This window comes from Phasianus colchicus, chromosome 4 (genome assembly GCF_987193195.1).
Source record: "Phasianus colchicus chromosome 4, bPhaCol1.hap1.1, whole genome shotgun sequence".
NCBI classification, from domain to species: domain Eukaryota; kingdom Metazoa; phylum Chordata; class Aves; order Galliformes; family Phasianidae; genus Phasianus; species Phasianus colchicus.
Genome location: NC_143439.1, coordinates 39,847,955 through 39,866,799, shown reverse-complemented (window position 1 = coordinate 39,866,799; position 18,845 = coordinate 39,847,955). Strand labels below are relative to the sequence as shown.

The 18,845-nt window shown below is 35.9% G+C and overlaps 1 protein-coding gene across 5 annotated transcripts in view; it reads right to left on the bottom strand.

Annotated features, from left to right (window-relative positions):
- Positions 1-18,845, bottom strand: part of BMPR1B (bone morphogenetic protein receptor type 1B) — a 237,789-nt gene that overhangs the window by 173,932 nt on the left and 45,012 nt on the right. For 2 of the 5 annotated variants that reach the window (XM_090139296.1, XM_090139294.1), the window contains exon 2: positions 13,431-13,501. The exons of 2 other annotated variants lie outside the window; for them this stretch is intronic. The gene's annotated coding sequence lies outside the window, so the exon portion shown is untranslated. Of the gene's footprint in view, positions 1-1,301; positions 1,444-13,430; positions 13,502-18,845 lie in introns of all 5 variants that reach the window. One more of the 5 variants, XM_090139295.1, reaches the window with a different exon arrangement.

Here is an 18,845-nt window from a genome sequence, read left to right as displayed (position 1 = left end):
TGACAAGGGACCTGAGAATGGAAAGTCCACTTCACGATTGTTCTAAGCAAAGGATGAAGGGAAAAAAACCTCCATGGTGTATCTAATGGGCTTTTCTCCTCACCCTGCTCTGTAAGTCATGTTCACTGGCAGCACCAATATCTTTCTTTTTTGGCATTAAAAAAAAAATCAAAAAAGCACAGAGCCTTGGTAAAGATTTCTTGTCATGCTTAGTAGCAATATTGCAACTACGCCTCAGTTGAGTTTTTCTCTTAAAGAGGAAAGGCTGAAAAACTAATAACCCATTACTATAGCTATTTACCTTATTTATTTACAGCTTAAATCCATAGAAGGTAATCCCAGTGGCTCAATGTTAAATGGTCTGATGGAGGTCACCTTCCAGGGCACTTTCCACCTCCATGCATGCTTTTGAAAGCTTCCTCTTCTTTCTAGGAAGCTTTCATCCTCCTCCTTATAGAACTGCTGCAGAAACAACCAAAATACTGCTATGCTGAGACACCTCCGTTGGTCCCTCTTGGTCAAGCAAAACTGCATCTGGAGAGAACAAGATAACTTCCAAAGAAATGCTGGAGTTCAAACTAGTCAAGAGTCAAGAGACAGCATGCAAAGGGTAACACTGTATTAACAGGCCAAGTTTTCTGCAGGCCTGGTTGTTTCTGGAGCTCCTTCTTCAAGGACCCACCCTTCCCAGAGAGCCATCACTTTTCCAGAAGGCTATTCATGCCAAAGCTTGAATCTTTTTCAACATGATAAATTGTAAAATCATTCTGCAGCTGACTATACCCAAAGGCAAAACCTAATGAGAAACCAAAGGAGAAATTAAAACAGAATTTTATCTAATTAATATATTTGCCTTGTTAGCATAGCCAAAGCACTAACCTAAATATACATCTTAATTTTATGTCATCACGTTGCTTGCCTGGAGCCACTGAAAAATATCAAAATCCACAGTGAGATTTCCTGGGCTTTTTTTTTTTTTTCCCTCCATTTTTTGACTGAATCCAAGACTTCAAAAATAGTAAAGCAGTTGCCTAAGGCACAATGAAATCAGACCTTTAACTACAGTACTCCTAGACAAACCACAGCAGCAAGAGAATGTATTTGATTGATCTAAAGACAAGTCAAATGAAAAGCTCACCTGAAACTTTAAAATGTACCTATCTTATCATAGAATCATAGAATGGCTTGGGTTGGAAGAGACCACAAAGACATTCTAGTTACAACCCCCTGCCATGGGCAGGGCTGAACACCACTCAGTGAGGATTAGACTAATGACCTTCCAAAAAGCTGAGTTCACTCACCTACTATTCAAGCAGTGCCTGTTCCTGCATCCCAGCTCACTTTTCTAAATTAAGGACACAGTTGAATTCACGAGTTTTGGAGAAGTTGATTATGCAGCATCTCCATTTCCAGGGTTCCTGTTTATATCAACACAAAGGCACGCTGTATTGGGATCAAAAGCAGAAAGCACACTTAGTAAAGCAATTATGCTAAATGTACTTGTTACGATCCTTCAGTTCTCATGCAACACTCTTCTGGCCACTCCATGACATACCCACAGCTCTGGGACAGGACACTGTAAGCATCCTCTTTGCAAGTACAGAGGCAGGTATATGAATTTCTACCAAGTTCTACTGAAGTTATCCAGTACACACAGGCTCTTGATTTGTTAATAAAAATGCCAAAAAAAAATGGAATTTGAGTTTCAGCAACTTGCTCTTATCATCAACCATTAATTTTGCTTCTAGCTCTACCAAACCTGTCACAGAAAGCAGGGAAGGAGAGTTGTTTTACACATATATGAATGGTACCAGCCTTACTAAGAGGCAAAAAGCTTAACTTTCCCTGCAAGTCCAATCCATCTGGTTTTACAAATACATACACTTAACTTTAATCTAAGCACTATTTACTAAAATACATACAGACATAAAAGAGCATAATAAATTAATAACTCACAAGTGGCAACAATGACTAATGAGAGATCTTACTCTCCTTTCTGAAGAACTGGCTCAAGGGAACACAGCAGATAAGTTACCCAGGTTGGCTTTCTGTGTTTCTGTTAAACACAAACTTTGGTATATTCTGAACTGTCTGTGTGATGTTTCCCAGCTGGAAGACATCAGCTTTCCTAAACAATTTAGAACTTTAATGTGACCTTACAGCTGTCATCTTCTTTCATACAGCCAAGGGATATGCTTGTTAGTTTATACAGGGTTTATCTTATGCATCAAATTCTCCTGCCTGAGCACTGATGTTGCCTACTTGTAGGCTCTTCTGGCAGTATGACTACAAAATCCTCTCCTGCCAATCTGACTGCTATTTATGAACAACAGCAAAACTGTAAAAAACAGTTGTGCAAAACCCTTTATGAGTAATTACTGCACAAATAAGTGGGTCCAAACTAGATAAATGTGCTTTATAAACTGTTTTAAATCTGCACATTTAGTCTGGATTTCCTTGATGAAAACTGTCACCAGTAGATATTTGGCTGCCAGATTTATAAATATAAATGATAACTATATCTGAGCAAAGGCTTCAAAAGTTCAGAATCAAGACAAGAGAATACTATGAAATTCTTGACAGTACTGCAACTACACATAAATGTAAATCCCGGAGAGCTCATTTTCAAGTGTGTTTATTGATTGAATGTTACAAAAGATAAACCAATTGATGTTCAGTATTGCTTTTCAGCTCCTACATTCCACATTGCGGGGATCACTTACTAAAATCTACATAGACTGCTCTGTTCACTTTAGCCTGGATTGTAATGTGATTATACATGGAAGAAATGTGTGCGCACATGCACGTGCATTTGGAACATGACAATTATTTTTCCTCTCATAATTTTCTTATTTTCTCAAGATTACATTTTCCACACGATCACCTTTTTTTCTTGAAGTTTAACTGCTTTAACCACCCTGCATTTGTCTTCAACAATCTTCACCAATCCCACATCTACAGCAAGAAGCCCAAAAATTGACTGAAATTTGAAAACACTGTTTAAAATAAAATGAAAGCAAAGGAGAAAACTTTTAACCCTGTTAATAGCGTTTGAAATTATACTGCACCATCATCTGACATAGATAGACAGAACATGCAATAAAATATTGAAAAAATGATAATATTTTTAAATGGAAATTTATCTTGTAGTCTGACTCCCATTTGCAAAAAACGTTTACATTATGTCAACTAAGGACAGCAAGATTGGTGTTGGAGGAGAGGTTGTGGGAAAGGAGAAAAGAAAGTTGTCCCTCATTAAAAAGTGAGAAAAACTTCATCTTTACTGTAATGAGAGGGGAAAAATCTCAAACTGTACCCTGACAACTGCTAGCTTACAAACTTACGTCAATACTGTTCACATATTTAATTTCAAATTGATATATAAATATTCAGTGTGTAGTAAAAACAGTCTTAAGCCATGGCTCATCGAGATGGTAATTGCAGCTTCATGTTGCCCAGTTACTCTACAAAGGTTGCAAAAACTTCATAGCACAAAAAAGCAGAAGAGGTACAAAGCCATTCTTCTGTTACAAATACATTTTAGGATTCTGAAAAAGAAATTTTTATCTTGGTAGAGTTTATGCCAGATCATGTATCATCTTTCTTCCTCCTTCTGGTGTAGGGCTGCTATAAATACCTCATAGTGTGTTCCAGCAAAGCTGACAAAATCCAAGAAGGAGACTCCACAGCCTCTCTGGGCACCTGTGACAGTGCTCCGTAAGCAAAGAAGTGCTATATGGTATTTAGAAGAAACCTCTTGTGTTCCAGTTTATGCCCACTGCCTCTTGTCCGATGAAGAGAACTTGGCTCTGTACAGTTTGGACCCTCCATTCAGGTATTTGTAAATACTGATGAGGTCCATCCCTAAAAATAATAATTCATTCTTATTTTAACATATGTGAATGAATAAAATATTAGTTCTAATAATTACTGATTTATTTTTTTAAAAAAAACCATGACATCACACAGTCAAAGTCTCTTGGCTACTGTTAAAGTCTTAGAGCCAATGGGATATTTCCAGTTTAATCCAGTATGGTACAGATTGGGCCTTTAACCTCCTGCTTGTAACTCATTTATTTCCAGCATAGGTTTGGCAAAATCCTACCAGCTTTACTGCGTCACTTCATAATAAACTGTACTTCAACTGAAGCTAACTGAAAGCTGGAGGTTATGATGAGTGTTTGCAATTACGTTTTCATTTTCATTTGTCCACCGCACACACAAGTGCTGTAAATCTCTATCATTTTAAATAAGGGCAATTTTGGCACCCAAACAGGAGCGTGCACCGTGTTTGAAGTACTGTATAATCATTTTCTCACTCTCTTTTTTTTTTTTTTTTTTTAAATCTTTTGGACGCAGATCTGAAAACCTTGAACAAATTCAGTGCTCAAGTATCTGAGATGACATTTTAATTGTAGCTTTTAACTGTATATAGACTAATGGAAGAAAACTGAACAAAAAGTTCTTTGAGTATACATTCAGATAGAGTCTTTACAGAGATAATATATTTTGCACTACTAGAAATGCAACACCTATAAAGTATCATTAAATACAACTAGAATGAAATGCCTTTAAAATAAAATTTATTGCTTTAGAGTTTTCTAAAAATTTATCTGTTGCTTATAAGCATTTTTAGTCCATGTATAATTTTCTAATTCACGGAATTATGGAAACAGCTTCCTAGGTCTCTGTACCTACCACCTCCTATTGTTTAGTGTTTTTTTTATTCTGTCAAAAGATCCAGCATGCATACTTATGTTTATATCTTTGTACTGACAGAGCTAGGAATTCTCATAGGAGTAGCTAGTGGTTTAGTCCTTTTTTCTTTCTCCCTCCCTCTCCTTTCAGCCATCAATAACTTTATTTTCTCACAGTCAATGTTATGAACCTCATAAAAGATGTTCTCTAGATGGTCTTTGTAGCAAAATCTTACTATGTTTACAATTTAAAACACTGACATGTGATCATGCAAAAAAGGGAACAAGAATTCTTACACTGAATGGCTATGTGAAACTAGAAGGAAGTGAGAAATGTCTACTTAAGGCCATGAGGCTCTCTTCACAAGGTACCACATCTGCTAAGATTCTTCCTTTTTCTCCTTCATAGCAGTAGTGTCTAGTGCAATTATTCATATGCCTATAAATGCTAGAAATATATGCTGAATAATTGTACTAGTAGGCTTTGTGTGATTGCTGCTGTTTTAAAAGTGTAATGCTTAGTTTCATTACAAAATAATGAAAGTTTCTGTTATGTCCTTCCAATATTCATTATATTTATTTTTTATTGAATGATGACATTTATAACAAACAAATGGCTAAATACAGCTGAAAGGTCACTCTAGTCAAAAAAAAAGAAGTCACCTATTACATCTTCCTTGCACAGCAAAGAACTACAAAGACTTTATGGAACATTAATTCCCACCTGTCAAAGTTGATATTCCAAAAACTGTAAGCCCAACATCTAAACTCAAGAACCATAAGGTAAATTAGAGGCATAAAATATTTTAAATCAAAATGAATGAAGTGAATGTTGCAGATAACAAACAGAAAAGTAAACGCATAAATATTTAGCATTAAAACTGATACGAAACATGCGTAAACAGCACTTAACTTTGATAGCTATTAAAAGTAAAATACCAATTTGAAGATGAAGACATTTGTGGATTTTATATTCAGTTGTGAACAAATAATTTAGCTGTGAATATTTTTTTAGATGAAAACTGTGAAATGGTGCACCTACTTATAACTTTGAAATTACATCTCACACATATTCCTGCAAAAGCTGAAAAGCAGGACTTTAGGGACTAAAACCACAAAATAATGTTCATAGCATATAAATTAACAAAATGACATAATAGAGGAGAATTGCCAGCAAAGGCTCTGACCGACTGGCACCAATGGGAGTCATACTGCTGACTGAGGATACAGCACACAGAATCTCTGCTGCATAAGGTTCTCAAATTTAGGATGAAATCTTGAAACCTGCACTCAGTGATTTAAAACACACATTTGCTGATGGGAAATGTAAATATGAAGGCATAACTATTAGAGCAAAGAGCAATGACTTTTGATCAAAGACCAAGGTTTGGAGTCCCTGTTTTAGATTAGTTTGGTAACTTGGGGACCAGTATTAAAACATTGCAGATCAGAACAAAATAAGTCCATGCAGAAATCTGACATGGAAATTTAAAAGAATTCCTTTCCTCAATCAACTAAACTCTATTCTCATTAGGACTATATTTCTTAAGTTAAATATCTGATTTTTCACTGCAGCTGTGAAACTGGTACTTTTCACAAAGCTAATGAACTTAAAGTATTGAGAAAGTTATATAGAAATCAGATGGAAGGTTCTAAATATATTTTACTATGCTATACAGAGCCTAAAGTTATCTGAAGTGAATGAATTCTCCAAACTGAAAGACTGAAAATAAATACTGACTTAAGAAACCAACTGATCCATTTGGAAAATAATTGCAACCATTTTGTACTAGAAATTAAGGAAATTGCTAGAAAGGTCTAGTATGTAATTTTACTAACTTTTTCTGTTTGTTTGTTTTTTGTAATTCAAGTTACCTGGCTTCCCAACTCATCCTATTTTGAACAGTGCTTGAAATTTTACAAGCTTATATGAAGTTATAGTCCTAAATCCCATTATTGAAAAATGTGGTGCCTGATTCCAGAAGGTCTTTCAAAAATAACCTAGAAATAAAGATTTAAATATCAGTTCCAGCTGCAGTAGACCTCAAATACAGCAAGATAACTTATTCCAGAATTGTATGAAGCAAGACACTTGGATTTAAAACATGATACATTGCCTGATTTAGGATTAGTTATTTGGTTCTAAAAATTCACACAGGAAATGCAAAAAGTCTGTTTGTTACCTAGGTGTACTTAGACATCTGTTTTGTGTCTGCACCATAGAAAATAACTACAAGTATAGATACTTAGAACAACCTGTATATATATGTATATATAACTACACCAAAACCAGCAGAGGTCTCTCTTTTTTTCCCTCAAAATGAAAAAAAAAATAGTAATAGTTAAAAAACATGAATATAGGTTTATTTAAGAAGTACCTTAAAGAAGGGAAGCAAGTTAAAATTCACTTTTGAGAGCTCAAGGCAGCCAAACTCAAGCTGCTACCTTAATCTTTGCTTGTAAAAGAAGAAAATACTAAGTAGCTGGTAAAAGATTACTGCTCTCAGTGCAGAACTTTTGAGAGCTCTTTGTCATCTCTAAATTGTACTGCTATTGTTAGTACTACTGAAAATTTTTTTAAAAATCACCATATTATGTCTTGCATAAGACAGTGTAGGGCATTTAACTTCTGTCATTATCAGATGTTTCTTTCTTTTTAAGTCATGTCTATGTATCTGTCAGAGAACTGATGTGAGTCACTAAACATGTCAATGTGGTCATTACAAAGATCAGTGTACCATGTCTAAGCATCTTTCTACAGATTTATATGCAGGTTAAATCTATAAACTTTATTTTAACATACTTGTATATGGTGCCCTTTCCAAATTCTGTCAGCGATCACTTCCTCAAGCTACTGAGACAGGAAAAAGTATATATATCTATATTCAAGTGGTATCCCTGTCCCTTCAGAACAAACAATCTATCAAATATCAGGATTAAAAAAAAAAAAAAAATTAAAGTCCCATTCTCAATTTGATCTCACAAGCAGTCTCTGCTCTAGCAGCATCTTAAATTAACATGACTACGTTCCGAGTTCCTTACGTCTGAAAAACTGAGTGTTTTCCCGGAATTTAACATAAACTAGTGACTAATGTTGCCATCACCAAAACAACCCCCCGAGCTCTCAGTTTCTTAGTCTCTCCTAAGAACAGTCACGAAGCCACAAAGACAGACAGAATACTCCACAGCTTTTAAACAAATCCTACCACATTTTAAACACGTGCATGTTTGCAAAAGCACTAAGCCTCTACTGCTCAAACCACTTGTGGTTTCTCAGCACTTCTTTTTTTGAATGATTGTGTCTTTATAAAATAAACATGTTTGAGACTAAATTACTTGCGTGTCTGTGGGGAATAATTATAAAATTAGCTTGCTCTAATTTACACTTGTGGTTTTTAAAAACACAACCAAATACCATAGCGAGTCTCCTGGAGAAATCAAAGTCTAACATGTCAAACATGGTTTAGCTCATGTACATGGACTTTGATTTTCTCAATGCAGAAGTTTGATCTCTACAGAAGGCTTAATCCCTTCTTTTTGGGTCATGATTAGCAAATAAGTATTTCCGTTTGTTCGCCTCCAGAAACACTCATATGCACTCAACATGCCAATAGGTTGTGCAATATATTATCCAAATAACTGAACTGCAGGCAAAGTAGTGATAATCAATATGCAGTATTTCAAGCCAAATTTGGCTGTTAAATACCTCAACATCCCAAACACATGATGGAAGGCTGTGCTACCATTTCAAATACATTCCCTAGAAATGTACTGAAAGTTCAGTTACCAGTATTCAGGAGAGCGACGTGATTTATCTTAACTGTGTCCTTCAGTCCCACTGATTTCAAATCAGTACATTATCAAAGTGCTTCTACCTTACTATTTTGACACAGTTAAATTTTTTAGCATTAGGTAGTCATCACTGGAGGCAGGAAACTGCAACTATCAGCTTATTTCCAAGTTATTCCAGTAAGCAGCATTGGTTGACACTGTCAATATTTTAACATTGCTATTCTGGAATCCAGTTAAAATATGCTTAGTCATCAAAAATCAACTCTTACACAGCTTCCTCCTATTTTACTCTCAACTTGCCACCCAGAAATGGGTGCAACTTCACAGACCCACAAGATGTGAATTCATAATGAAAATTATTCATTGTTCCACAGGATATCACAGGCTTGTTTCTACTACCAGTGACAAGAACTTGTTAGGCCTCCTAACAAAATTTGCCTTTTAATTCAAGGCCACGGAAGATGCAAATCGTACTTTCTGTACTAAGAAAAGATGGTTTTAGATCCTGTACTTACATACTACTTTTGATACCTCAAGGTTGCAAAGATTAAGTTATCCTGCCCTTGCCACAACTCCTTGTTTTACTTTATTTCTAATTAATCTTTTAATGCAATACCTGAAATGGATTTTTCCTTTGGATCACATCAAAGCCAATACTTTGGACAGCAACTTTTCCATGCACTGATTTTCTCAAGAAAATTTCATTCCCAACCTTCCCAAAGCTTCAGTTCTTCCAAGTTGAGTAATAAATCATACCACTAACCCCCCATCTTTCCCTTTTTCATCCCTTGCTAAACAGCACTTTGAGTCACACGTTCTCTTAGGATTAATTTGGCCCTTCCCAAATCTGTACCTCACCTGTCTGCAGGCTCTGACTCCTCTTCCCTACTCCTCACTAGCTAAAGTTAAGCATTACTCCTCCATTTTTCTAGAGTTTTCTTGGGAGCTAATTCATTCTCTAACCCAACAGAAGAGTTAATAGTAAACACTGTATATAAGAATCTGTACTACACATGATGTACTACATGGCAAACTACACACTAGCACAGTTTTTCAACTGCAGTTAAATTTACCTTGTGTGTAATATCTCTTCTCACTCACTCCATCTCCTGTACTAATTGACTTTTAAAGACAAAAGAAAACCAGCAACAACATGAGAAAGAGATGCATGTTAACCAAATACATTCCTCAAGACATATGTATCTTATATTATTCACATTTCCAAGCTGAAAGTTGCTTAGCAGTGATCTGAAATGAACTACTTACTAATAATGTGGAACAGGAAAGGTGGTAAGATGTTATCTTGCATAATTTTCCACACAGTTTAGCCTTGCTCTGTTGCATCATAACATGCATCTAAGCTATTTATTAGTAATCTGAAAGTTCTGAGAACATTTTCAGAAGGATGGTTCCTAGCCACTGCATGTTTCATTAATTCATCGACTCTGCTGTCAGCTATATGCAATAAATGAAGTATAAACAGCATTTGTCTTTCAGTGCTCCTTAAATGGAAGAGTTGCAATAAATCTTTTCAACAGTAGGTACTGTCTGTTTCTGAGGCCTGGCATTATACTTTAATAATTGGATTACAATCAATTAGTGAAAATATCCAAAATAAGCAAGTCAAGAAAATGTCTAACTACCTGGAAAGTCAGGCTCCCCCAGTAAAACAAACATTTGAGCAGTATCAAAATACTGCTCATATTTAAGGAAAACAACCATCCTATTTTCCTTGTTCCATTTGTGATATTATGCATTCCTGCATTTTGTTTCCAATTACATCACAGAGGAGGTCAAGCTCCTTTGAGACAAATATTATTACTAGGGATAGCCTCTGCTTTCTGACACAGCCCTGTTCAGTGGGAAGAATAAGCAAAAAAAATTATGTGTTCTGCTGTAAAACAGACCAATATGAAGATTGTTTCTGCCCCAAGAAGTTCATGACTTTTAAAAAAGGTCAGGGAAAAAAGAATTAAGACACATATGGGAAGGATTGTCAAGTTTGCACTTAAACTACATTATGATTTTAAAAAATTACACTCTTAGTTATATCTAGGGAAGAAAAAGACATAGGGAAGATGAAGGACAATTTCCGACCCTCCTCCTCCTTCAGTCTCCTTGATATAATATTATAAAACTATTCCAAAACATTAACTTGGACTGCTCCCAGCAGAAAGCATAACTGAATTTGCAGTCCACTTGCATTGTCAGTTGTCAAAGTATTTGTACTATCATTATACACAATTGTTAGAGTTTAAAACTTCCAGTGTATAATGTGGAAGCATGTAATGTCAAAAATAAATTTAAATTAATTTAGTACTCAAAGACAGTCTTTTTGCAGCAGACCAGAGGTAGAAGGCAGGATATAGTTAAGATATTTTTCTTCATGAAACCTGCAGCTACTGCAGGAGTATTTAACCTGAAAGAATTGTTATGGTACAGTGAAGTATGAGAGCTCATAAATTATAATGTACTTTTTTTTCAGTGATACTATTAAGTGATTCTACCTTGTACAGCTTAAGTTGCTCCCACAGATCCACATGAGCATTGATTCATTGCAGACAAGAACCAAATCTGTCACTGATCACATTTGGGAATTTCTATCAGTAAGCATAATTCCTAAACCCAGTTGTCTGCTGATAAGCTTGGAGTTTGAGCTCCTAGCTTCTACACTCCCATGAAGAACCAAGGAGTAACTCTTTGCCCATGCAAAGAGTTGCTAATCTGTTGCACAGGCTGCTTTTTGCACCTACAGGAAACCAAACATCCCAGGAACTGCAAACATATCTAATTTTTCCAAATACAGAAAGAAGTGCAGTGAGCTGGATCTAACTTATTACAGATATCACCGGGAAATTTTTAATGGATGCACAAGAACCACAGAGCAGTCTCCAAGGAGGAATAACTGATCCAGTGCAAAATAATAATAATAATAATAATAATAATAATAATAATAATAATAATAATAATAATAATAATAATAATAATAAATGCAAGAACATTCTGTTTCATTACAGTTTGGGGCTTTGATTCTTACAGTGGGAAGAAAGTTACCGGACTCTAACCAACAAATTAACACATTAGACACAGTACTATTATATATTTAAATATATTTGAAATGAGTTCTCCAATGCAGAGAAGAATAAAAAAATTAAAAAGAGAGGAAAAAACAAACTCAATTAGATCCTAACCCAGTAAATTCTCATTTCCTTCAACATAGGTTTTGCTAGAATGAGATTAAGTTTAGGCCATATTATTTATCTCTAAATTATTATTAATACAGTTTTATGTATGTTAGCATAGTAATTTTTCCCTCTGCATCTTTAGCAGTCTAACACTGAAACAGATTCCTTTACTAAGGGTCCACAAGTCCTCCAACAGATGTACCACTTCAGCAGGAAAATTTCTCTCCCTTTTCAGGTTGATTCAGAATTCACCCAAACGCAGTTTAGCCTCTGAGATTATGCACACTGAGTAAACAAAAACCAACAGCGATAAAATGTGAACTTTTGAAATGAGGGGCAACAGCTTCATGAGATGCAAGGGGAGGGGAGGAGAGTTGCACCAAGGTACATTTGAAGGATTTTACTGAACTCAAGAGAATTTTTCGCATTATCAGGGAATAGGTGATCAAAGACAAACCATAATTTCATAAACCAAAGAATCTGAAAGAAAATGTTTATACCAAAAATATGTTTTTCTGTATATTTTGCCAAGCAAGAAGGCAATGCAACTCTTAATGTCTGCCAGCCTATACATTCTCAAGGCTATGAAGATTATAGCTCGCTCTCTTTCTAGATCCAGACTATAGTACAGTAAGCATGTGTAAACTGATACAGCTGCATTCATACACTGCATCACAATTATGCTGCTTTATTGTTAAAACACTGTATAATACCTCCCTAAGAGTATCTCAAAAGTTAAAAAACTATATAGCCACTAACACAAAAATCTGTTATCCTTTAACACATTGCCACATTCAGACAGAGTTTGCCGCTTCCATCAGATGATAACTACTAAATGACTGTGTGTGAATTCAAGTCCCATTGAATAGAAATTACAGTAGACTTGCAATAGAATTGAATAGATTTGCAGGGCCTACCTGTATGGCACAGCATGCAGGACACACAGATGATCAATCTGCTACACGTTGGTCTTTGTTAAAATAGACAACACAAATCTTTGCAGTTGTCCACATTAAACTTACCTAGAAATACCTTTCAAAATTTGCCAAAAGGAGATGACGAAAGTCAATGGTTTTATGCTAATTTTGGCATCAAAATATGCAGCTAGCATGTCAAAACTAAGTTACACTCTGGACCTTTAAATCTTTCTAACATGTTCTGTAGCAGTTATAGAAAGACATTTTAGCACAGTGGAAAGCAAAGATCATTGAGGAAAGCATCTCAGAGGAGATTTCCAGAATTTTATTCTCTTTTCTATTTCCAATAATAAGAAGTAGGATAGGCATTTGCTACTTATTTTTGAAGGCATATCTCAATTTAAATAGGTCTTAAGACTTTTAGCTCTCTTGTAGCAATATAGAGAAAGTTGGTACATTGTCCTTGAGAAGTGGCATGGACAACTCTTTTTACTTATTTATGAGTTCTCATTGAATATGTGTAAGTATTATGGATAACGGTTGGGCAGGCCAGCTGAATAACATATGGAAAATGTCACAAGCTTCAATGGTAGAACAAATTGCTATCCACTTTGTCATGTTGATCTACATGTACTTGCTTATCTTCAGAGCTTTTACTGATACCTGTGGTAAAATTACACATTCCATTCCCAATGCAACTTATGTTATCACATACCGAATTTACTACAAAGCACAGAACTTGAAAAAAAACACAGAATAAACAAACCCTCCATTGACAAACTTTCTATGAGCTCATGATAATGAACAGTGTCTTATCATATCAATAGATGCTGTCTTACCTTTATCAGGAAAAGCTGAAATGTCCCTTTCTGCTATTCAACTTCCAAGAACAAAAGAAATGAACTCCACCCTGTGGGCAAAGAAATTTTTTTTAATGATTACTGATATTCTGAAAGAAGATTTAATTCATTACAAAACAATACAGACCTTCCAATTCTGCTGTGATAGGTAACAATGTAATGATATCCAGAAAAAAAGTCCACTGATGGTATATAATTAGTCATGTATTTACTGCATGGTAAATGTCCCTTGAAGAGGCAGTGAACTGGTAATAAAATACTCAACAACACTGTTTCACAAGGAAAATTATTACATTTTTATGTGTTATGTCAGTTTATAGAAGCTAGTAGCACTACAATCTGCTGTGGAATATTTGACCACACAGGTTTCCATCACATCTTAGCAGGGGCCATGGAATAATGAAATAATGTGATAGGCATTATTAAAAATAATAATGGATGCTCAAATAATTAACATGCTGGATACACTAAGGATCACTCCTCCTCCTTGTTGCAATAAACACAGGAAACCATATAGTACAATGGGAGTCAGCTGAAACTTTTAAGGCAGAGATCGTAAATCTTAGGGCAAAATCAACTGCTTCATAAGTAGCATGGAGATCTAGATTAGTTTTATGTAGGGTTCCCAAGATAAATTCATGCAAGTTTTAATGAAAAAGCAGTTCCAGACTGCTGTATGACTGAAGACAAGCCTGGAAAACTGTGCCTTGAGGCTGGAAGCAAATGAAAATGAAGATGGAACAACAGCTACACGAGGATGCTGAAGAAGATAGAGGAGGAACAACGTTCTACATTCTTGCATTGTAAGAAAAAATGATTTCACAGACTGAATAAAGGCACAAGAACACAGAGACAAGGAGAAACGGGAGGACAAGAGCTTTTTCTTCTTTCACAAATCTCTATAATTAACCACTCCATTAGCACACTAGAGTGCAAAAAAGAAATTATTCATTCAGACAGCTCCTATGAAATTTTTACTATGTCACTGCTTATCTTATCTGAAGTAGTTTTACACATATCAACACCAATTCAAGAGTTGCAGAATGTCTCAATTTCATTCCTATCCCAAACAGTGGCCAAATATTTATCATTTCCTTCACTACACTGGATCAGCTAGAAATTTTGCAAGGTCATAACTGAACAGAACTGATTTGCAGATAATGGTCTGATTCAAGTACCTATCCTTTTTCCTTTAGAAGATCTGTTGTCCTCCAGTTATTATAATCTGATGTTCAAAAGGAATACTGGAGATCCAACCCTTCCACTTGCATCAGGTTATAAGCTCATATTCTTTCTGAAATACTCAGATTTTGTTTACAGATCCTAAAGGTTTGCCTGGTGTTCACACGAAGCTACAGGTTGAAAAGGGTTTTGTTTTTGTTTTTGTTTTTTTTTTTAAGTTAATCAATTCCCAAACACTCCATATTAGTATTTCAGAACACTGATGTGCAATATCACCACTCTAATTCACTCTTTCTCTTCCAGTCCTGCAGCATCACTCTGAGAGGGGTGAAGTCTATCCATTGGTAATGCAAGTCTTTGCAGGATTATTTACCTGGCAGCTGCTTGGCAGCACAGCAGAATGTTGCTTCCCAATAAAGGGCATAAACCTCTGAGGTCAAAGGAATGCAGATCATAAACAAGCACAGCAATTTCAGGATTAAAAACTGAAGTATACTAATTTAATCTAATTTAAATCCTACTCTAAAGTCTAGGCTAAAGTAAAATTTTCCTCTGGAGCAAAGGTTTTAGATTCATAAGAGAAGTACTTACAGGCTCAAAAGTAATGACTTTGACTTTTATCTCAAAGGTGATCATTTTCCAGAAAACCTAGCTCAATCCCGTGCTCCCACAGAGCACTTAATTTGTGCCTTCTCATTGGAAGCACATGGAGGAGAGGATGGTAACATCATCCACAGCCACAAGCACTTCAATGCAGAAAATGCAAACTTCATGGACATATATGAATAGAATGAAAGAAAAAAGAAAAAAAAAAAAACAAGAAACCGTTCCTGAACAGAAAAGGCAAAGGTCTTGGATAAGCATAAAACAGGTCTTTTTGTTTTGTTTTTTGAACTTCCCAAGAAGAAAAATTTGCCCATGCTGAGATAATGTTAAATATACAAATGGAGGTACATTCACTATAGACAAAGTAGGTCTATAATTTTGTTTTAACCATGACACTGCGTGTAACCTTCCAGCTACTAAAAAGCACTTTCTTATTTGAGAGTGCTTTGTGTTCTTTTCCTTAATCTATTTCACATTTCATTTTCTGATCTAAAGGTGACACTGAACAAAAAACGTTTCAGCTGGCATTTAACCATATGCTACCAGTCTGGGCTGAGTTAAAATGCATAATATTTTTTTCCTTATTTTATTCTCAGAAAGACAGAAAAGTCTAGAATATATTGGGAAACAAATACAGAAAAGACATGCTGTACAACTTCTACTATGCTTTTGCACACAATATAACCAAGATTTGATATCCCTGTATCTGATCTCATAACTGTGCATAACCAAAACAGCAGCCAAAAAGGTCAGTGCCAATAAAAATATGAAGATGATTCATCATTAGCATTCACTCTCAATTGCATAAAAAACGCCTATAATCCAGACCAAATTTATCATTCCTCTTAAACTCTGGAAGCACAGAGAGAGAAACTTCATTCTGTTCCTGATATAATCAGGGATTTCATGAGTAAGGTTATACTATGGCAGCAAAATGCTGGGAAACAATACAGTAGCCATAAAAATGTAATATTTCACAAGATAAGGAAGCTGTTTGCCATGACTGATATTTCTTTACACTTCTTAAATAAAGCTGAATAATATTTCCATAGCTCTCCTGCACACTCTGTCACAGCAGCCCTTTCAAAGGGAGTTCCCCATTGGGAATGCCAGAGACAAAGTGGGACCAGTGCTCTGCAGCCTGGAGCAGGAGGCTGCCCTTTTCCCCTTGCCCCATTTATCAGCCTTGCAGGCAAAAAGCTGAGAAAGAGGCACAGATTGGAATAATTACACAGATAGTTGGAGCCTTATTAAACAAATTGCTCAGGATCAGTAGTATTTAAAATCCATTGAGAAAATGAATAGATGCCGTCAGAAAGCTTCTAAGAGAGACGGATTATAGAAAAGTGCTACAACATGAGGAGCTGCAAGATTTCATGTGATGCATCCTCTGTCAGGCAAAAAGACTGGATTCTAATGAAAAAGTCAATGAGGAACTTCTTTGTAACACATATAGGCACAGCATAAATAAATATGCAATTTGACTGCAGAAACAGAATTTTACTTGACATCAGTTTTCATCAGTGGGTTTAGTTTGCAAATGACAGAAAGCTATGATAGAATGAAATTGATTTAATGCATTTGCAATCATTTGTACCTGCATGTTTTATCAGGGAAAAAATATGATTGCAATATAGGCATGAAGCTGAGTAAGCACACAACAATTGAAAAAACAAAGGCATTCAATCTGAAACTGAATCTGATACCATAAGGCTTAGAACGCAGGCATTCTTTCTTATCAGCACTGGATGCACTAGGGATATTCTCCACCTACCGTGCATAACTTGCACAAAAGATCTTCAGCTTATATACATTACTTGTCTTACACATGCAAAAGCTTTCCTGAGCAGTACATATATATTCAATACTTTCCTCAAAATCATTAACAGAGGGTTCTGTCTCCTTGCATACGCTCAGTCTTTTTGTGGTGGTGATCCCGAGACCCTTGAGATGAAGTCAGAACTCTTCCTCAATGTGTTCACTGGGCAAACTCAGTATTCATGCACGCTCAGTTAGCTCCTTGCCTTGATCACACAATATTAAGTTTCACAAAATTAGCTGATTCAAGCAGAACTTCCTTATCTATCTGATATAAACAGGTCAGTATATCATTGTTATCTATTTGCTGCAAGAGCATAGATTCTTCCTGTTTTCTAAACAAACTGTGGGGCTGTCAACGAGCACTAACAACCTTAGCAATATCACTACAACTTGTATTAAATCCACTTTTCCTCTCCTACTAAACTACCTGTTTCTTAAATAATTTCATTCTTTATGTAGGACAGAATCATCCAAAATTTCTACAATACCATTTCACGCTTACAATTTTATAGTGGCATGTCAATGAAACAAATGGAAGACTACAAATTAAAAATGTATACAAATAAAAAAGAATAGCCAGAAGTACAAATAAATCTTCTGCTCAAGGGAAACTAAACTAGACTATGGAAAAAAAGTAGTGCCACAGGAAAGTAGCCATCAGTGGCAAACCAGGAAGTCTTATATCCCATGCACTATCAACCAGAAGGGAAAATTATAGCTCACACCACTGGTAAACCACCATCCCGCCTCTAAGACTAAAATTTCCCCCATGGTTTTCCCAGGTACCATAAGGCTCCCAGTGTTTATGTTATCAAGAAAACACAAAGTCCTTTCCTAAGACATAGTTATATTATTACAGAAATAAAACCACTGCAACTTTGCCATAGACTGAAGGCATAGCTATTTCAAACCATTCCAATAATGTTCTATTCAGCTTCCCTGTAGTTATAGTGCTTCAAGTTGTCTGAGAGACTCTCCAAGGTGTAGGCATTAAAATTAAGGGTGATCTCATATGCAATAAAGTCCTTGTCTGCTTTGGTTTGTCCCTCCATTCTTACTCATACTTTCCCACAACCACAGATTATGTGCTTTTCATGCACAACACTTCATGTTATCCAGTCATTTACACACTGAGCCATTCCCGCTCTCTATTAGGACAAGTATCTAGCTGAATATCCAGTGTGAAACTTGATCCATCTGTTTTCAAGGGAAGTACAAAATATACGTGTGTGTGTACTTTTGTATGTATATTTTTATATATATCTACATACAGACGTGTATATATGTAATGTCTTTTGGACAAATACATGCAAATGTTTTCTTGGTACAACAAGACTAAACTACCATTACAATCTGAAAAGCAGAGTTACATTCCCGGTGTTAAAGACATAGAATGTACTGGGTTTCACTATTTGCTGCAACTGCTCTCATGCATGCAGAAGTACTGCAAGCCACAAGAAAGCTTCCCCTTCTTCCCCCATGGAGCTTGCAGGTTCGATGCAGCAAAGAAATGCAGCTGACAAGCAGCAGGACTGGAGTGCAAAGCCCTGGCAACCCTTTTGTCATTCATCCTGTCATTCATCCACCTCCTGAACTGCACAGGAGGCATAGGGATACCTCTCTAGTACAACAACTCCCAGTATCATGAAGTCACTGCTGCTCCTCTTGTCTGCACAGAGGACTCGAGAATTCACTACTAATCCAGCATACAGGTGGGAAAGGGTCTAGAGCAGTGGCTTCCATTTATCTGACATCTCCCACAGGCTTTTACCGTGCTCTGAAAGC